The following is an 18,425-nucleotide window of genomic DNA, read 5'->3' as shown; positions in this document are numbered from 1 at the left end:
AAACTATGATAAGTTTAATATTATTTATTATATCATCAGACTGTAAGGAGCCTATATAAAAGCGCAATAAAATGGCTGAAAAACTTCGAACTAATCACACGGTCGCACTTACCCTACCTCCCTTCCCCTTCCCCTCTTTCATGGGTAACTCTAGCCTTACCATCTGTTCTGAATCGTTCGAGCGTTTCGTATACGGAAAAAGGTAAAGGAAAGCTACCAGGGGCGTTATGGGTAGGGGCGGGGATTGCGACCACTTTAATACCCTATTAGTTTTCGAGCATAACAGTATTCACTCTGGCTAATTAATAGTTTAGTTTAGTTACCCAAGGATCAGGAAGCTTTACAGTAGCTTATTTTAGAACCTATCCGTGATAGATCATGGATGAACACCGGCTTACTTCAAGCCTTCTACTTTCAATAATTGTTCAGAGGGTAAAGAGGCAGGGGTGTGAATTCTCTCCCATTCCTGCTCCCAGGACCGCCTTTTAAAGTCCCCATCAACTTTTTTTCAATACATTTGTACTACTGGCCCTTACTTCACAAACTTATTTATCACTCTGGTTAAGCAAGTAAGCAACTGAGTATAGTTATCTGCTTGAAGGCTACATTGATTACTTACTACAAAAGCTATGTTAATGTAACAGTCAAAATTTGCATTTCTAATTAGATACAGGTTTCTTGTATTTCTCCTTAACGTTGAAATAAGCAAAATTTCCCTTAAGGAGAAATACAAACATGTATTCGTAGTACAGAATTATGGTTACGGTGGGGAGGATTGAGTGGTAGAGTAATTTCTCCGGGGACAAAACATATGATATGTAATAAAATTTGATGATAAATGAAAATAATCGATAATATAATCTATGATAAGTTTAATATTATTTATTATATCATCAGACTGTGAGGGGCACATATAAAAGCGCAAAAAAAGGGCTGAAAAACTTCGAACTACTCACACGGTCGCACTAACCCCACCTCCCTCCCCCTTTCCCTCTTTCGTGTGTAACTCTAGCCCAACCATCTGTTCAGAAACGTTCAAGCGTCTCGTTTACGGACTTAGGTAAACGTAAGCTACCAGGGGCGTTGTGGGTAGGGGCGGGGGTTGCGACCACTTTAATACCCTATTAGTTTTCGAGCACAACAGTATTCACTCTGGCTAATTATTAGTTTAGTTTAGTTTAGTTACCCAAGGATCAGGAAGCTTTACAGTAGCTTATTTGAGAACCTATCCGTGTTAGATCATGGATGAACACCGGCTTACTTCAAGCCTTCTGTTTTCGATAATTGTTCAAAAGGTAACTTGAAGAGGCAGGGGTGTGAATTCTCCCATTCCTGCTCCCGGGACCGCCTTTTAAAGTCCCCATCAGTTTTTTCGATACATTTGTACCACTGGCCCTCACTTCACAATCTTATTTATCACTCTGGTTAAGCAAGTAAGCAACTGAGTATTGCTAGTTGCTTGAAGGCTACATAGACTATTTACTACAATAGGTATATGTTAATGTAACAGTCAAAATTTGCATTTCTAATTAGATACAGGTTTCTTGTATTTCTCCTTAACGTTGAAATAAGCAAGTTTTCCCTTAAGGAGAAATACAAACATGTATTCGTAGTACAGAATTATGGTTACGGTGGGGAGGATTGAGTGGAAGAGTAACTTCTCCGGGGACAAAACATATGATATGTAATAAAATTTGATGATGTATGAAAATATTCAATAATATAATCTATGAAAAGTTTAATATTATTTATTATATCATCAGACAGTGAGGAGCCCATATAAAAGGGTCAAAGGGTCAAAGGTCAAGAGAATCTGGCTCCTGGCGGAGTTTTGATCCTGGAACCTAAGGATTGTGAGGCGGACATTCTAACCGCTGAACCACAAACTTTCCTTTAAATTATATTATTGCATCGAACTATATAACTATCGAAGATAAGACTGGAGGCCACTACTTGGGATACATGGTGTGCGGTTGATTACAGGGGCTACGGCTTTCGTCGAGTTGCTTCAATCTCACCCCTCCCTTATACCACCCACTCCGTAGGGAATATTTGAAACACTGGCGGGTTATACCCCTATGAAAAATCTTGTGCACACAGTAGACCTCTGTATTCTTTTTAACATAACTTTAGGGGCTGAGGGCCAGTCTCCTACCACTCACCTCGAAAATTTGACCCATATAGTAAATAGCTCCCTTGTTATTAAAACAAATGGAAGTGCAGACCTTAAATATCACGTCCCAGGTCATTTGTATGATGTGTTAATTATGAGGGAGGGGATGCCCTTTGATTTAAAGTAGTTGATGGTTGTTGTAATTTGCTTGCAGGTCTTTATTTCTTTGTGTACCTTTTTCTCAGTGTAATTAAATTACTTTTTTTCACTATTTAGTTTCATTTTTTTTTAATTTAATTTGAATTATTGCATTAATATAACTTAATTTGATTTATGAATTAGCTTGTACATATTGATGAATTTGAATTCAAAATTATTGAATGTTCCTGAAACAGGTAAAAGGAAAAAGAAATCTCTGTTGTCAACGTTACGGTCAGTTGTCAGTCAGACATCCCATCTTTCGCGACTGCACTTAACCAAATAATAACCAAATAAGCAACTGAGTATAATTTATCTGCTTGAAGGCTACATAGACTACTTACTACAAAAGCTATGTTAATGTAACAGTCACAGTACCGGTGCAAGGGGACTGGGGTTGGAAGCGGATCAGTCGTTCGGTAGTTTGGTTTTCGTGCCCACGTTCTTTCCTGGACCACTTTTTCTCAAAAAAATCTCTTTTTTTTTTTTTGCAAGAAATTATTTGACGACATAGTGAATTGCCAAAAATACAGTGCTTTTTCCTAACGCGCTTAATATTATTTCTTGGAGAAGGGGTGGGCTATTCATCACTTACATGAAATTTGTTTAATTGTTCACTTCATTCCAACTGAGTATTTGGAATTAAGTGAAAAATTAAGCATGTTGCAGAAAATGTTGAGTTGACGAGATACGATCAGATGTCAATTAAACATTTTGCAGAAAAATGTCCAATTGCTCAGTTGGAATGAAGTGAACAATTGAACATTTTGCAGCAAACTGTCCAATTGACGAGGTATGATAAGTTGTCAATTAAACATTTTGCAGAAAATTGTTGGATTGCTCAGTTAAAGCAACTGAGCAATCCAACATTTTCCTGATTTTTGATAAGATTTTATTGTTGTTATCTTAACAATTTACTGAAAAATGTCCAACTTATGGGGCGCAGTTTTCCTTATGTTGATGGCACTTTTAAGCTTCCGTAGATTAGCATTGAGTGTTTTATTGTATTCTACAGACCATATATATGCTGAACTTATTTGAAGCTAGCCTGCTAGCGAACAGGATCATCCCACCCAATAGCAAAATTAGTACATAGATAAACCAAATTGAAGCTGGCGAACGTTGTACAGATGTTCTATTAGGGATTTTTTTAGAGTATTCAAAATCTTACGAAGTTTTGTACGGTGGAGTATAAAGATCGCGAGATACAATTTCTCAAAGTGGCAAGGAAAACGTAAATATGACTGATTAAAGGTCAATCTTAACCGAAATTTTTAGGCCATTCACAATCATATATGAATAGGCCTAGGTAAATTATAGTGCGACAGTCGGCAAGTTCCGACTGTCGCACTCAAATTTTCCAACTACTGTCAGTTTTACCAAGATTGGGGAGTGAGACACCCCCACTTGCCCCCTCTGAGATGTCTTTGCTCATTGCGTCCCTGAGGACAGTGGTGTCAAATCACACTGCGACATGAAATGCTTTGCATCAATAACAACATTTGCAAATTGCTACACTTACGGATGTCTTCTACCAAGAAATAATAGGAGGGGTACCCCATTTCACCTTACTTATATCAGCTACATTCACTGTGAACATGAAAAGGGCTTGGAGTACAATAAGCCATAGACTGACAAAAATAAAAGAAAGCTCAGCTGGTAAGCAGCGTCCTAGCCAATTGAAAACCTGCTTTCCAGTTTTTAAAGTATGTTCATCACTAATAAAGGACATTTTAAAATCAGTTTGATGCAAAAGCTCTCTCCTCAGACAAATAAAGTTGCCCCACCAAATTGATCAGAAAATGCTAGGGGGTATGAGTTTAAGATAGTTGGGAATTACCAGGGTTAGGTGTTTTCTGTGCCATTCTCTGTGTGGAAGTTCTCTAGCAGAAGTTTATGTCCAGGGGCTGGGGTTGTCTAACATCAGTTATCACTTTCTGTTCTTCAAGGAAACTGCACATACACAGAGGCTTTAACTATTTTCTTTAGGATGTATTTTCATACAATTTCTTTATTCATACAAGGCCTTTTACTACACTTAACACAATTTGACGTACAAACAATTTATGTGCCAAGTGAGAGACATTGCTTTTTACATGAAAAAAGTGTGGCTCATTATGAAATGTAATTATTAACACAGCATAATTGAAAAAGAATGGATCAGTAAATACCATTGTGCAAATCAGGATATGCAAGTTAAATTTTTCACAAACTGGGAAGTGTGGATAAACAAAGCTCCTTTATTTTGTGATGTTGTCTTCAATTCAATGAAAATGATAGTTGTTCGTCTACCATGGTTGAAATCAAAACCAGAGGAATGAAGAAAACAAGAGATACTACAAATGAATACACAATAAAGATGTGACATGAACAAATTGGTCTTCTCTATTGATTCCACAAACATTCAAATTAATAATAAGGTTAGTCAATTTAGTTGCTGCATTTTGTGTAATTTTTTGGTGTAAAGGTATAGATGAAAATCAATGCAACAGGAGTGTTTGGGTGTTTGAACTTGACTTCATCTGAGAAACTAACTTTACAAAAGAAACATTTAATAATTACATAAAAAGGAAGTTTTTGGACACATTTTGCAAAATGCAAGTTATACATTTGATACATCATGCACATATAATATTACTCATATTGTAGCTGGTACGGTCAAAACATCATAACTTATACTTTAGTGTATACACCTCTTTATTTGTGTTCAGTAACTGGTACCATCAAAACATCATAATTTATATTTAACCTTATACACCTCGTTATTTGTAAGCAATAACTGGTACCATCAAAACATCATTTAAAAGTATACACCCTCTTTATTTGTGTGCAGTAGCTGGTACCATTAAAACATCATTACTTATATTTTACTGTATACACCTCTTTGTGTGCAGAAACTGGTACCATCAAAACATCATTACTTATATTTTACTGTATCCACCCCTTTATTTGTGTGCAGTAACTGGTACCATCAAAACATCATTACTTATATTTTACTGTATACACCTCTTTATTTGTGTGCAGTAACTGGTACCATCAAAACATTACTTACATTTGACTGTATCCACCCCTTTATTTGTGTGCAGTAGCTGGTACCATCAAATCATCATTACTTATATTTTACTGTATACACCCCTTTATTTGTGTGCAGTAGCTGGTACCATCAAAACATCATTACGTATATTTTACTGTATACACCTCTTTATTTGTGTGCAGTAGCTGGTACCATCAAAACATCATTACTAATATTTTACTGTATACACCTCTTTATTTGTGTGCAGTCACTGGTACCATCAACACATCATTACTTATATTTTACTTTATACACCCCTTTATTTGTGTGCAATAACTGGCACCATCACAACATCATTACTTATATTTTACTGTATACACCTCTTTATTTGTGTGCAATAACTGGTACCATCAAAACATCATTACGTATATTTTACTGTATCCACCCCTTTATTTGTGTGCAGTAGCTGGTACCATCAAAACATCATAACGTATATTTTACTGTATACACCTCTTTAATTGTGTGCAATAACTGGTACCATCAAAACATCATTACGTATATTTTACTGTATCCACCTCTTTGTGTGCAGTAACTGGTACCATCAAAACATTACTTACATTTGACTGTATCCACCCCTTTATTTGTGTGCAGTAGCTGGTACCATCAAATCATCATTACTTACATTTTACTGTATACACCCCTTTATTTGTGTGCAGTAGCTGGTACCATCAAAACATCATTACGTATATTTTACTGTATACACCTCTTTATTTGTGTGCAGTAGCTGGTACCATCAAAACATCATTACGTATATTTTACTGTATACACCCCTTTATTTGTGTGCAGTAGCTGGTACCATCAAAACATCATTACGTATATTTTACTGTATCCACCCCTTTATTTGTGTGCAGTAGCTGGTACCATCAAATCATCATTACTTACATTTTACTGTATACACCCCTTTATTTGTGTGCAGTAGCTGGTACCATCAAAACATCATTACGTATATTTTACTGTATACACCTCTTTATTTGTGTGCAGTAGCTGGTACCATCAATACATCATTACGTATATTTTACTGTATACACCCCTTTATTTGTGTGCAGTAGCTGGTACCATCAAAACATCATAACGTATATTTTACTGTATACACCTCTTTATTTGTGTGCAATAACTGGTACCATCAAAACATCATTACGTATATTTTACTGTATACACCTCTTTATTTGTGTGCAGTAACTGGTACCATATAATTATTACTTACATTTGACTGTATCCACCCCTTTATTTGTGTGCAGTAGCTGGTACCATCAAAACATCATTACGTATATTTTACTGTATCCACCCCTTTATTAGTGTGCAGTACCTGGTACCATATAATTATTACTTACATTTGACTGTATCCACCCCTTTATTTGTGTGCAGTAGCTGGTACCATCAAAACATCATTACGTTTATTTTACTGTATACACCTCTTTATTTGTGTGCAGTAGCTGGTACCATCACAACATCATTACTTATATTTTACTGTATACACCTCTTTATTTGTGTGCAATAACTGGTACCATCAAAACATCATTACTTACATTTTACTGTATACACCCCTTTATTTGTGAACAGTAGCTGGTACCATCAAAACATCATTACGTATATTTTACTGTATACACCTCTTTATTTGTGTGCAGTAGCTGGTACCATCAAAACATCATTACGTATATTTTACTGTATCCACCCCTTTATTTGTGTGCAATTACTGGTACCATCAAAACATTACTTACATTTGACTGTATCCACCCCTTTATTTGTGTGCAGTAGCTGGTACCATCAAAACATCATTACGTATATTTTACTGTATCCACCCCTTTATTTGTGTGCAGTAACTGGTACCATATAATTATTACTTACATTTGACTGTATCCACCCCTTTATTTGTGTGCAGTAGCTGGTACCATCAAAACATCATTACGTTTATTTTACTGTATACACCTCTTTATTTGTGTGCAGTAGCTGGTACCATCACAACATCATTACTTATATTTTACTGTATACACCTCTTTATTTGTGTGCAATAACTGGTACCATCAAAACATCATTACTTACATTTTACTGTATACACTCCTTTATTTGTGTGCAGTAGCTGGTACCATCAAAACATCATTACGTATATTTTACTGTATACACCCCTTTATTTGTGTGCAGTAGCTGGTACCATCAAAACATCATAACGTATATTTTACTGTATACACCTCTTTATTTGTGTGCAGTAACTGGTACCATCAAAACATTACTTACATTTGACTGTATCCACCCCTTTATTTGTGTGCAGTAGCTGGTACCATCAAATCATTATTACCTATATTTTACTGTATACACCCCTTTATTTGTGTGCAGTAGCTGGTACCATCAAAACATCATTACATATATTTTACTGTATACACCTCTTTATTTGTGTGCAGTAGCTGGTACCATCAAAACATCATTACTTATATTTTACTGTATCCACCCCTTTATTTGTGTGCAGTAACTGGTACCAACAAAATATTACTTACATTTGACTGTATCCACCCCTTTATTTGTGTGCAGTAGCTGGTACCATCAAATCATCATTACTTATATTTTACTGTATACACCCCTTTATTTGTGTGCAGTAGCTGGTACCATCAAAACATCATTACGTATATTTTACTGTATACACCTCTTTATTTGTGTGCAGTAGCTGGTACCATCAAAACATCATTACTAATATTTTACTGTATACACCTCTTTATTTGTGTGCAGTAGCTGGTACCATCAATACATCATTACTTATATTTTACTGTATACACCCCTTTATTTGTGTGCAGTAGCTGGTACCATCAAAACATCATAACGTATATTTTACTGTATACACCTCTTTATTTGTGTGCAATAACTGGTACCATCAAAACATCATTACGTATATTTTACTGTATCCACCCCTTTATTTGTGTGCAGTAACTGGTACCATATAAACATTACTTACATTTGACTGTATCCACCCCTTTATTTGTGTGCAGTAGCTGGTACCATCAAAACATCATTACGTATATTTTACTGTATACACCCCTTTATTTGTGTGCAGTAGCTGGTACCATCAAAACATCATTACTTGTATGTTACTGTATAAACCTCTTTATTTGTGTGCAATAACTGGCACCATCACAACATCATTACGTATATTTTACTGTATCCACCTCTTTATTTGTGTGCAGTAACTGGCACCATCAAAACATCATTACATATATTTTACTGTATACACCTCTTTATTTGTGTGCAGTAGCTGGTACCATCAAAACATCATTACGTATATTTTGCTCTATCCACCCCTTTATTTGTGTGCAGTAACTGGCACCATCAAAACATCATTACATATATTTTACTGTATACACCTCTTTATTTGTGTGCAGTAGCTGGTACCATCAAAACATCATAACGTATATTTTACTGTATACACCTCTTTATTTGTGTGCAGTAACTGGTACCATCAAAACATTACTTACATTTGACTGTATCCACCTCTTTATTTGTGTGCAGTAGCTGGTACCATCAATACATCATTACTTATATTTTACTGTTTACACCCCTTTATTTGTGTGCAGTAGCTGGTACCATCAAAACATCATCACGTATATTTTACTGTATACACCTCTTTATTTGTGTGCAGTAACTGGTACCATCAAAACATTACTTACATTTGACTGTATCCACCCCTTTATTTGTGTGCAGTAGCTGGTACCATCAAATCATCATTACTTATATTTTACTGTATACACCCCTTTATTTGTGTGCAGTAGCTGGTACCATCAAAACATCATCACGTATATTTTACTGTATCCACCCCTTTATTTGTGTGCAGTAACTGGTACCAACAAAACATTACTTACATTTGACTGTATCCACCCCTTTATTTGTGTGCAGTAGCTGGTACCATCAAATCATCATTACTTACATTTTACTGTATACACCCCTTTATTTGTGTGCAGTAGCTGGTACCACCAAAACATCATTACTTATATTTTACTGTATACACCTCTTTATTTGTGTGCAGTAGCTGGTACAATCAAAACATCATTACTTATTGTGTGCAGTCACTGGTACCATCAAAACATTACTTATATTTTACTTTATACACCCCTTTATTTGTGTGCAGTAGCTGGTACCATTAAAACATTATTACATATATTTTACTGTATACACCTCTTTATTTGTGTGCAGTAGCTGGTACCATCAATACATCATTACTTATATTTCACTGTATACACCCCTTTATTTGTGTGCAGTAGCTGGTACCATCAATACATCATTACTTATATTTTACTGTATACACCCCTTTATTTGTGTACAGTAGCTGGTACCATCAAATCATCATTACATATATTTTACTGTATACACCTCTTTATTTGTGTGCAGTAGCTGGTACCATCAATACATCATTACTTATATTTTACTGTATACACCCCTTTATTTGTGTGCAGTAGCTGGTACCATCAAAACATCATTACGTATATTTTACTGTATACACCTCTTTATTTGTGTGCAGTAGCTGGTACCATCAAAACATCATTACGTATATTTGACTGTATCCACCCCTTTATTTGTGTGCAGTAACTGGTACCATCAAAACATTACTTACATTTGACTGTATCCACCCCTTTATTTGTGTGCAGTAGCTGGTACCATCAAATCATCATAACGTATATGTTACTTATACACCTCTTTATTTGTGTGCAGTAACTGGTACCATCAAAACATCATTACTTATATTTTACTGTATACACCTCTTTATTTGTGTGCAGTAGCTGGTACCATCAAAACATCATAACGTATATTTTACTGTATACACCTCTTTATTTGTGTGCAGTAACTGGTACCATCAAAACATTACTTACATTTGACTGTATCCACCCCTTTATTTGTGTGCAGTAGCTGGTACCATCAAATCATCATTACTTATATTTTACTGTATACACCCCTTTATTTGTGTGCAGTAGCTGGTACCATCAAAACATCATAACGTATATTTTACTTATACACCTCTTTATTTGTGTGCAGTAACTGGTACCATCAAAACATCATTACTTATATTTTACTGTATACACCTCTTTATTTGTGTGCAGTAGCTGGTACCATCAAAACATCATAACGTATATTTTACTGTATACACCTCTTTATTTGTGTGCAGTAACTGGTACCATCAAAACATTACTTACATTTGACTGTATCCACCCCTTTATTTGTGTGCAGTAGCTGGTACCATCAAATCATCATTACTTATATTTTACTGTATACACCCCTTCATTTGTGTGCAGTAGCTGGTACCATCAAAACATCATCACGTATATTTTACTGTATACACCTCTTTATTTGTGTGCAGTAGCTGGTACCATCAAAACATCATTACGTATATTTTACTGTATCCACCCCTTTATTTGTGTGCAGTAACTGGTACCAACAAAACATTACTTACATTTGACTGTATCCACCCCTTTATTTGTGTGCAGTAGCTGGTACCATCAAATCATCATTACTTACATTTTACTGTATACACCCCTTTATTTGTGTGCAGTAGCTGGTACCACCAAAACATCATTACTTATATTTTACTGTATACACCTCTTTATTTGTGTGCAGTAGCTGGTACCATCAAAACATCATTACTTATATTTTACTGTATACACCTCTTTATTTGTGTGCAGTCACTGGTACCATCAAAACATTACTTATATTTTACTTTATACACCCCTTTATTTGTGTGCAGTAGCTGGTACCATTAAAACATCATTACATATATTTTACTGTATACACCTCTTTATTTGTGTGCAGTAGCTGGTACCATCAAAACATCATTACTTATATTTTACTGTATACACCTCTTTATTTGTGTGCAGTAACTGGTACCATCAAAACATTACTTACATTTGACTGTATCCACCCCTTTATTTGTGTGCAGTAGCTGGTACCATCAAATCATCATTACTTATATTTTACTGTATACACCCCTTTATTTGTGTGCAGTAGCTGGTACCATCAAAACATCATTACGTATATTTTACTGTATACACCTCTTTATTTGTGTGCAGTAGCTGGTACCATCAAAACATCATTACTAATATTTTACTGTATACACCTCTTTATTTGTGTGCAGTCACTGGTACCATCAACACATCATTACTTATATTTTACTTTATACACCCCTTTATTTGTGTGCAATAACTGGCACCATCACAACATCATTACTTATATTTTACTGTATACACCTCTTTATTTGTGTGCAATAACTGGTACCATCAAAACATCATTACGTATATTTTACTGTATCCACCCCTTTATTTGTGTGCAGTAGCTGGTACCATCAAAACATCATAACGTATATTTTACTGTATACACCTCTTTAATTGTGTGCAATAACTGGTACCATCAAAACATCATTACGTATATTTTACTGTATCCACCTCTTTGTGTGCAGTAACTGGTACCATCAAAACATTACTTACATTTGACTGTATCCACCCCTTTATTTGTGTGCAGTAGCTGGTACCATCAAATCATCATTACTTACATTTTACTGTATACACCCCTTTATTTGTGTGCAGTAGCTGGTACCATCAAAACATCATTACGTATATTTTACTGTATACACCTCTTTATTTGTGTGCAGTAGCTGGTACCATCAAAACATCATTACGTATATTTTACTGTATACACCCCTTTATTTGTGTGCAGTAGCTGGTACCATCAAAACATCATTACGTATATTTTACTGTATCCACCCCTTTATTTGTGTGCAGTAGCTGGTACCATCAAATCATCATTACTTACATTTTACTGTATACACCCCTTTATTTGTGTGCAGTAGCTGGTACCATCAAAACATCATTACGTATATTTTACTGTATACACCTCTTTATTTGTGTGCAGTAGCTGGTACCATCAATACATCATTACGTATATTTTACTGTATACACCCCTTTATTTGTGTGCAGTAGCTGGTACCATCAAAACATCATAACGTATATTTTACTGTATACACCTCTTTATTTGTGTGCAATAACTGGTACCATCAAAACATCATTACGTATATTTTACTGTATACACCTCTTTATTTGTGTGCAGTAACTGGTACCATATAATTATTACTTACATTTGACTGTATCCACCCCTTTATTTGTGTGCAGTAGCTGGTACCATCAAAACATCATTACGTATATTTTACTGTATCCACCCCTTTATTAGTGTGCAGTACCTGGTACCATATAATTATTACTTACATTTGACTGTATCCACCCCTTTATTTGTGTGCAGTAGCTGGTACCATCAAAACATCATTACGTTTATTTTACTGTATACACCTCTTTATTTGTGTGCAGTAGCTGGTACCATCACAACATCATTACTTATATTTTACTGTATACACCTCTTTATTTGTGTGCAATAACTGGTACCATCAAAACATCATTACTTACATTTTACTGTATACACCCCTTTATTTGTGAACAGTAGCTGGTACCATCAAAACATCATTACGTATATTTTACTGTATACACCTCTTTATTTGTGTGCAGTAGCTGGTACCATCAAAACATCATTACGTATATTTTACTGTATCCACCCCTTTATTTGTGTGCAATTACTGGTACCATCAAAACATTACTTACATTTGACTGTATCCACCCCTTTATTTGTGTGCAGTAGCTGGTACCATCAAAACATCATTACGTATATTTTACTGTATCCACCCCTTTATTTGTGTGCAGTAACTGGTACCATATAATTATTACTTACATTTGACTGTATCCACCCCTTTATTTGTGTGCAGTAGCTGGTACCATCAAAACATCATTACGTTTATTTTACTGTATACACCTCTTTATTTGTGTGCAGTAGCTGGTACCATCACAACATCATTACTTATATTTTACTGTATACACCTCTTTATTTGTGTGCAATAACTGGTACCATCAAAACATCATTACTTACATTTTACTGTATACACTCCTTTATTTGTGTGCAGTAGCTGGTACCATCAAAACATCATTACGTATATTTTACTGTATACACCCCTTTATTTGTGTGCAGTAGCTGGTACCATCAAAACATCATAACGTATATTTTACTGTATACACCTCTTTATTTGTGTGCAGTAACTGGTACCATCAAAACATTACTTACATTTGACTGTATCCACCCCTTTATTTGTGTGCAGTAGCTGGTACCATCAAATCATTATTACCTATATTTTACTGTATACACCCCTTTATTTGTGTGCAGTAGCTGGTACCATCAAAACATCATTACGTATATTTTACTGTATACACCTCTTTATTTGTGTGCAGTAGCTGGTACCATCAAAACATCATTACTTATATTTTACTGTATCCACCCCTTTATTTGTGTGCAGTAACTGGTACCAACAAAATATTACTTACATTTGACTGTATCCACCCCTTTATTTGTGTGCAGTAGCTGGTACCATCAAATCATCATTACTTATATTTTACTGTATACACCCCTTTATTTGTGTGCAGTAGCTGGTACCATCAAAACATCATTATGTATATTTTACTGTATACACCTCTTTATTTGTGTGCAGTAGCTGGTACCATCAAAACATCATTACTAATATTTTACTGTATACACCTCTTTATTTGTGTGCAGTAGCTGGTACCATCAATACATCATTACTTATATTTTACTGTATACACCCCTTTATTTGTGTGCAGTAGCTGGTACCATCAAAACATCATAACGTATATTTTACTGTATACACCTCTTTATTTGTGTGCAATAACTGGTACCATCAAAACATCATTACGTATATTTTACTGTATCCACCCCTTTATTTGTGTGCAGTAACTGGTACCATATAAACATTACTTACATTTGACTGTATCCACCCCTTTATTTGTGTGCAGTAGCTGGTACCATCAAAACATCATTACGTATATTTTACTGTATACACCCCTTTATTTGTGTGCAGTAGCTGGTACCATCAAAACATCATTACTTGTATGTTACTGTATAAACCTCTTTATTTGTGTGCAATAACTGGCACCATCACAACATCATTACGTATATTTTACTGTATCCACCCCTTTATTTGTGTGCAGTAACTGGCACCATCAAAACATCATTACATATATTTTACTGTATACACCTCTTTATTTGTGTGCAGTAGCTGGTACCATCAAAACATCATTACGTATATTTTGCTCTATCCACCCCTTTATTTGTGTGCAGTAACTGGCACCATCAAAACATCATTACATATATTTTACTGTATACACCTCTTTATTTGTGTGCAGTAGCTGGTACCATCAAAACATCATAACGTATATTTTACTGTATACACCTCTTTATTTGTGTGCAGTAACTGGTACCATCAAAACATTACTTACATTTGACTGTATCCACCTCTTTATTTGTGTGCAGTAGCTGGTACCATCAATACATCATTACTTATATTTTACTGTTTACACCCCTTTATTTGTGTGCAGTAGCTGGTACCATCAAAACATCATCACGTATATTTTACTGTATACACCTCTTTATTTGTGTGCAGTAACTGGTACCATCAAAACATTACTTACATTTGACTGTATCCACCCCTTTATTTGTGTGCAGTAGCTGGTACCATCAAATCATCATTACTTATATTTTACTGTATACACCCCTTTATTTGTGTGCAGTAGCTGGTACCATCAAAACATCATCACGTATATTTTACTGTATCCACCCCTTTATTTGTGTGCAGTAACTGGTACCAACAAAACATTACTTACATTTGACTGTATCCACCCCTTTATTTGTGTGCAGTAGCTGGTACCATCAAATCATCATTACTTACATTTTACTGTATACACCCCTTTATTTGTGTGCAGTAGCTGGTACCACCAAAACATCATTACTTATATTTTACTGTATACACCTCTTTATTTGTGTGCAGTAGCTGGTACAATCAAAACATCATTACTTATTGTGTGCAGTCACTGGTACCATCAAAACATTACTTATATTTTACTTTATACACCCCTTTATTTGTGTGCAGTAGCTGGTACCATTAAAACATCATTACATATATTTTACTGTATACACCTCTTTATTTGTGTGCAGTAGCTGGTACCATCAATACATCATTACTTATATTTTACTGTATACACCCCTTTATTTGTGTGCAGTAGCTGGTACCATCAATACATCATTACTTATATTTTACTGTATACACCCCTTTATTTGTGTACAGTAGCTGGTACCATCAAATCATCATTACATATATTTTACTGTATACACCTCTTTATTTGTGTGCAGTAGCTGGTACCATCAATACATCATTACTTATATTTTACTGTATACACCCCTTTATTTGTGTGCAGTAGCTGGTACCATCAAAACATCATTACGTATATTTTACTGTATACACCTCTTTATTTGTGTGCAGTAGCTGGTACCATCAAAACATCATTACGTATATTTGACTGTATCCACCCCTTTATTTGTGTGCAGTAACTGGTACCATCAAAACATTACTTACATTTGACTGTATCCACCCCTTTATTTGTGTGCAGTAGCTGGTACCATCAAATCATCATAACGTATATGTTACTTATACACCTCTTTATTTGTGTGCAGTAACTGGTACCATCAAAACATCATTACTTATATTTTACTGTATACACCTCTTTATTTGTGTGCAGTAGCTGGTACCATCAAAACATCATAACGTATATTTTACTGTATACACCTCTTTATTTGTGTGCAGTAACTGGTACCATCAAAACATTACTTACATTTGACTGTATCCACCCCTTTATTTGTGTGCAGTAGCTGGTACCATCAAATCATCATTACTTATATTTTACTGTATACACCCCTTTATTTGTGTGCAGTAGCTGGTACCATCAAAACATCATAACGTATATTTTACTTATACACCTCTTTATTTGTGTGCAGTAACTGGTACCATCAAAACATCATTACTTATATTTTACTGTATACACCTCTTTATTTGTGTGCAGTAGCTGGTACCATCAAAACATCATAACGTATATTTTACTGTATACACCTCTTTATTTGTGTGCAGTAACTGGTACCATCAAAACATTACTTACATTTGACTGTATCCACCCCTTTATTTGTGTGCAGTAGCTGGTACCATCAAATCATCATTACTTATATTTTACTGTATACACCCCTTCATTTGTGTGCAGTAGCTGGTACCATCAAAACATCATCACGTATATTTTACTGTATACACCTCTTTATTTGTGTGCAGTAGCTGGTACCATCAAAACATCATTACGTATATTTTACTGTATCCACCCCTTTATTTGTGTGCAGTAACTGGTACCAACAAAACATTACTTACATTTGACTGTATCCACCCCTTTATTTGTGTGCAGTAGCTGGTACCATCAAATCATCATTACTTACATTTTACTGTATACACCCCTTTATTTGTGTGCAGTAGCTGGTACCACCAAAACATCATTACTTATATTTTACTGTATACACCTCTTTATTTGTGTGCAGTAGCTGGTACCATCAAAACATCATTACTTATATTTTACTGTATACACCTCTTCATTTGTGTGCAGTCACTGGTACCATCAAAACATTACTTATATTTTACTTTATACACCCCTTTATTTGTGTGCAGTAGCTGGTACCATTAAAACATCATTACATATATTTTACTGTATACACCTCTTTATTTGTGTGCAGTAGCTGGTACCATCAATACATCATTACTTATATTTTACTGTATACACCCCTTTATTTGTGTGCAGTATCTGGTACCATTAAAACATCATTACATATATTTTACTGTATACACCTCTTTATTTGTGTGCAGTACCTGGTACCATCAAAACATCATTACTTATATTTTACTGTATACACCTCTTTATTTGTGTGCAATAACTGGTACCATCAAAACATCATTACGTATATTTTACTGTATACACCCCTTTATTTGTGTGCAGTAGCTGGAACCATCAAAACATCATTACTTATATTTTACTGTATACACCTCTTTATTTGTGTGCAGTAACTGGTAACATCAAAACATCAGTACTTATATTTTACTGTATACACCTCTTTATTTGTGTGCAATAACTGGTACGATCAAAACATCATTACTTATATTATACTGTATACACCCCTTTATTTGTGTGCAGTCACTGGTACCATTAAAACATCATTACGTATATTTTACTGTATACACCTCTTTATTTGTGTGCAGTAGCTGATACCATCAAAGTATCATTTTTCTGTGTAGACCTCTTTACTTGTGTTCAGTAGCTGGTACATCATTACTTATATTTTACTGTATATAAGTATAAGTTATGATGATTTGATGGTACCAGCTACTGCACACTAATAAAAAGGTCTATACAGTAATAAAATAATTAAATATTAGTAGGCCTTTCCACTTTACTTTTTATGCCATTCCTCTTCCCTGTCTCTGGCCCTCAGTTGGGCTTTTCGAACTTCATACATTTCTTTGTTATGGAATGCTTTCCAATCGTACTTTAAATCTGGGTGACTTTCAAGGAAAGCCAGTACTTCTTTCTGACCTGAAAATGCAACAAAAATAGTAAATGCATCTAGTTAGATTACTGCACATTTGTTAAAACTGATGAAAGGACATTAAGTTTGATGTGAAAGATTTGGTGTTAGTATATACAAAACAAACAATTCAAAAGATTTGTCTGGTAGCCCTTGAAAGTGAGCTTAAAAAACGATAAATAATTTTCTAAATGTGTTCTCAAAGTATAAGAATGCTAATATTACGTTTTGACAGAGAAATAATTTTTAATCATTTAGGATGGATATTTCAAATATACTTTAAAAAGTTGCAAACGTGACGTCATCTGAGCAAATGCAAATTGCGACATAACCCACGCTGCAGTTGCTACAGTAGTCAAAACAAAAACTGTGTTTGAATACAGATTAATTTCTTCTGGTTAAATTTCTTATAAATTAGATCTTTTTAATATATCGTTAAGCCATCATGTATGTTTTGTGATCTTTATGTAACACAAGATAACTTTGAACAGCAGACTCTTTGTTCTGTACATTGCGCTG

General features: G+C 34.8%; 2 protein-coding genes and 1 long non-coding RNA gene across 7 annotated transcripts in view; 1 reads left to right on the top strand and 2 right to left on the bottom strand.

Moving 5' to 3' along the window:
* The window catches only part of LOC139979209 (uncharacterized), a 182,176-nt gene that overhangs the window by 117,719 nt on the left and 46,032 nt on the right, over positions 1 to 18,425 (bottom strand). The gene's annotated exons all lie outside the window — the stretch shown is intronic.
* The window catches only part of LOC139979202 (52 kDa repressor of the inhibitor of the protein kinase-like), a 168,954-nt gene that overhangs the window by 112,764 nt on the left and 37,765 nt on the right, over positions 1 to 18,425 (top strand). The window lies entirely within an intron of this gene.
* On the bottom strand, positions 4,674 to 6,851 carry LOC139978982 (uncharacterized). The gene is made up of 2 exons (XR_011797066.1): positions 6,413 to 6,851; positions 4,674 to 5,834 (listed from the first exon to the last, which is right to left on the bottom strand). It is a non-coding gene; the product is annotated as an uncharacterized lncRNA (long non-coding RNA).

This window comes from Apostichopus japonicus, chromosome 13, assembly GCF_037975245.1.
Source record: "Apostichopus japonicus isolate 1M-3 chromosome 13, ASM3797524v1, whole genome shotgun sequence".
Lineage (NCBI taxonomy): Eukaryota > Metazoa > Echinodermata > Holothuroidea > Aspidochirotida > Stichopodidae > Apostichopus > Apostichopus japonicus.
This window is presented reverse-complemented; position numbering and strand designations above follow the sequence as displayed.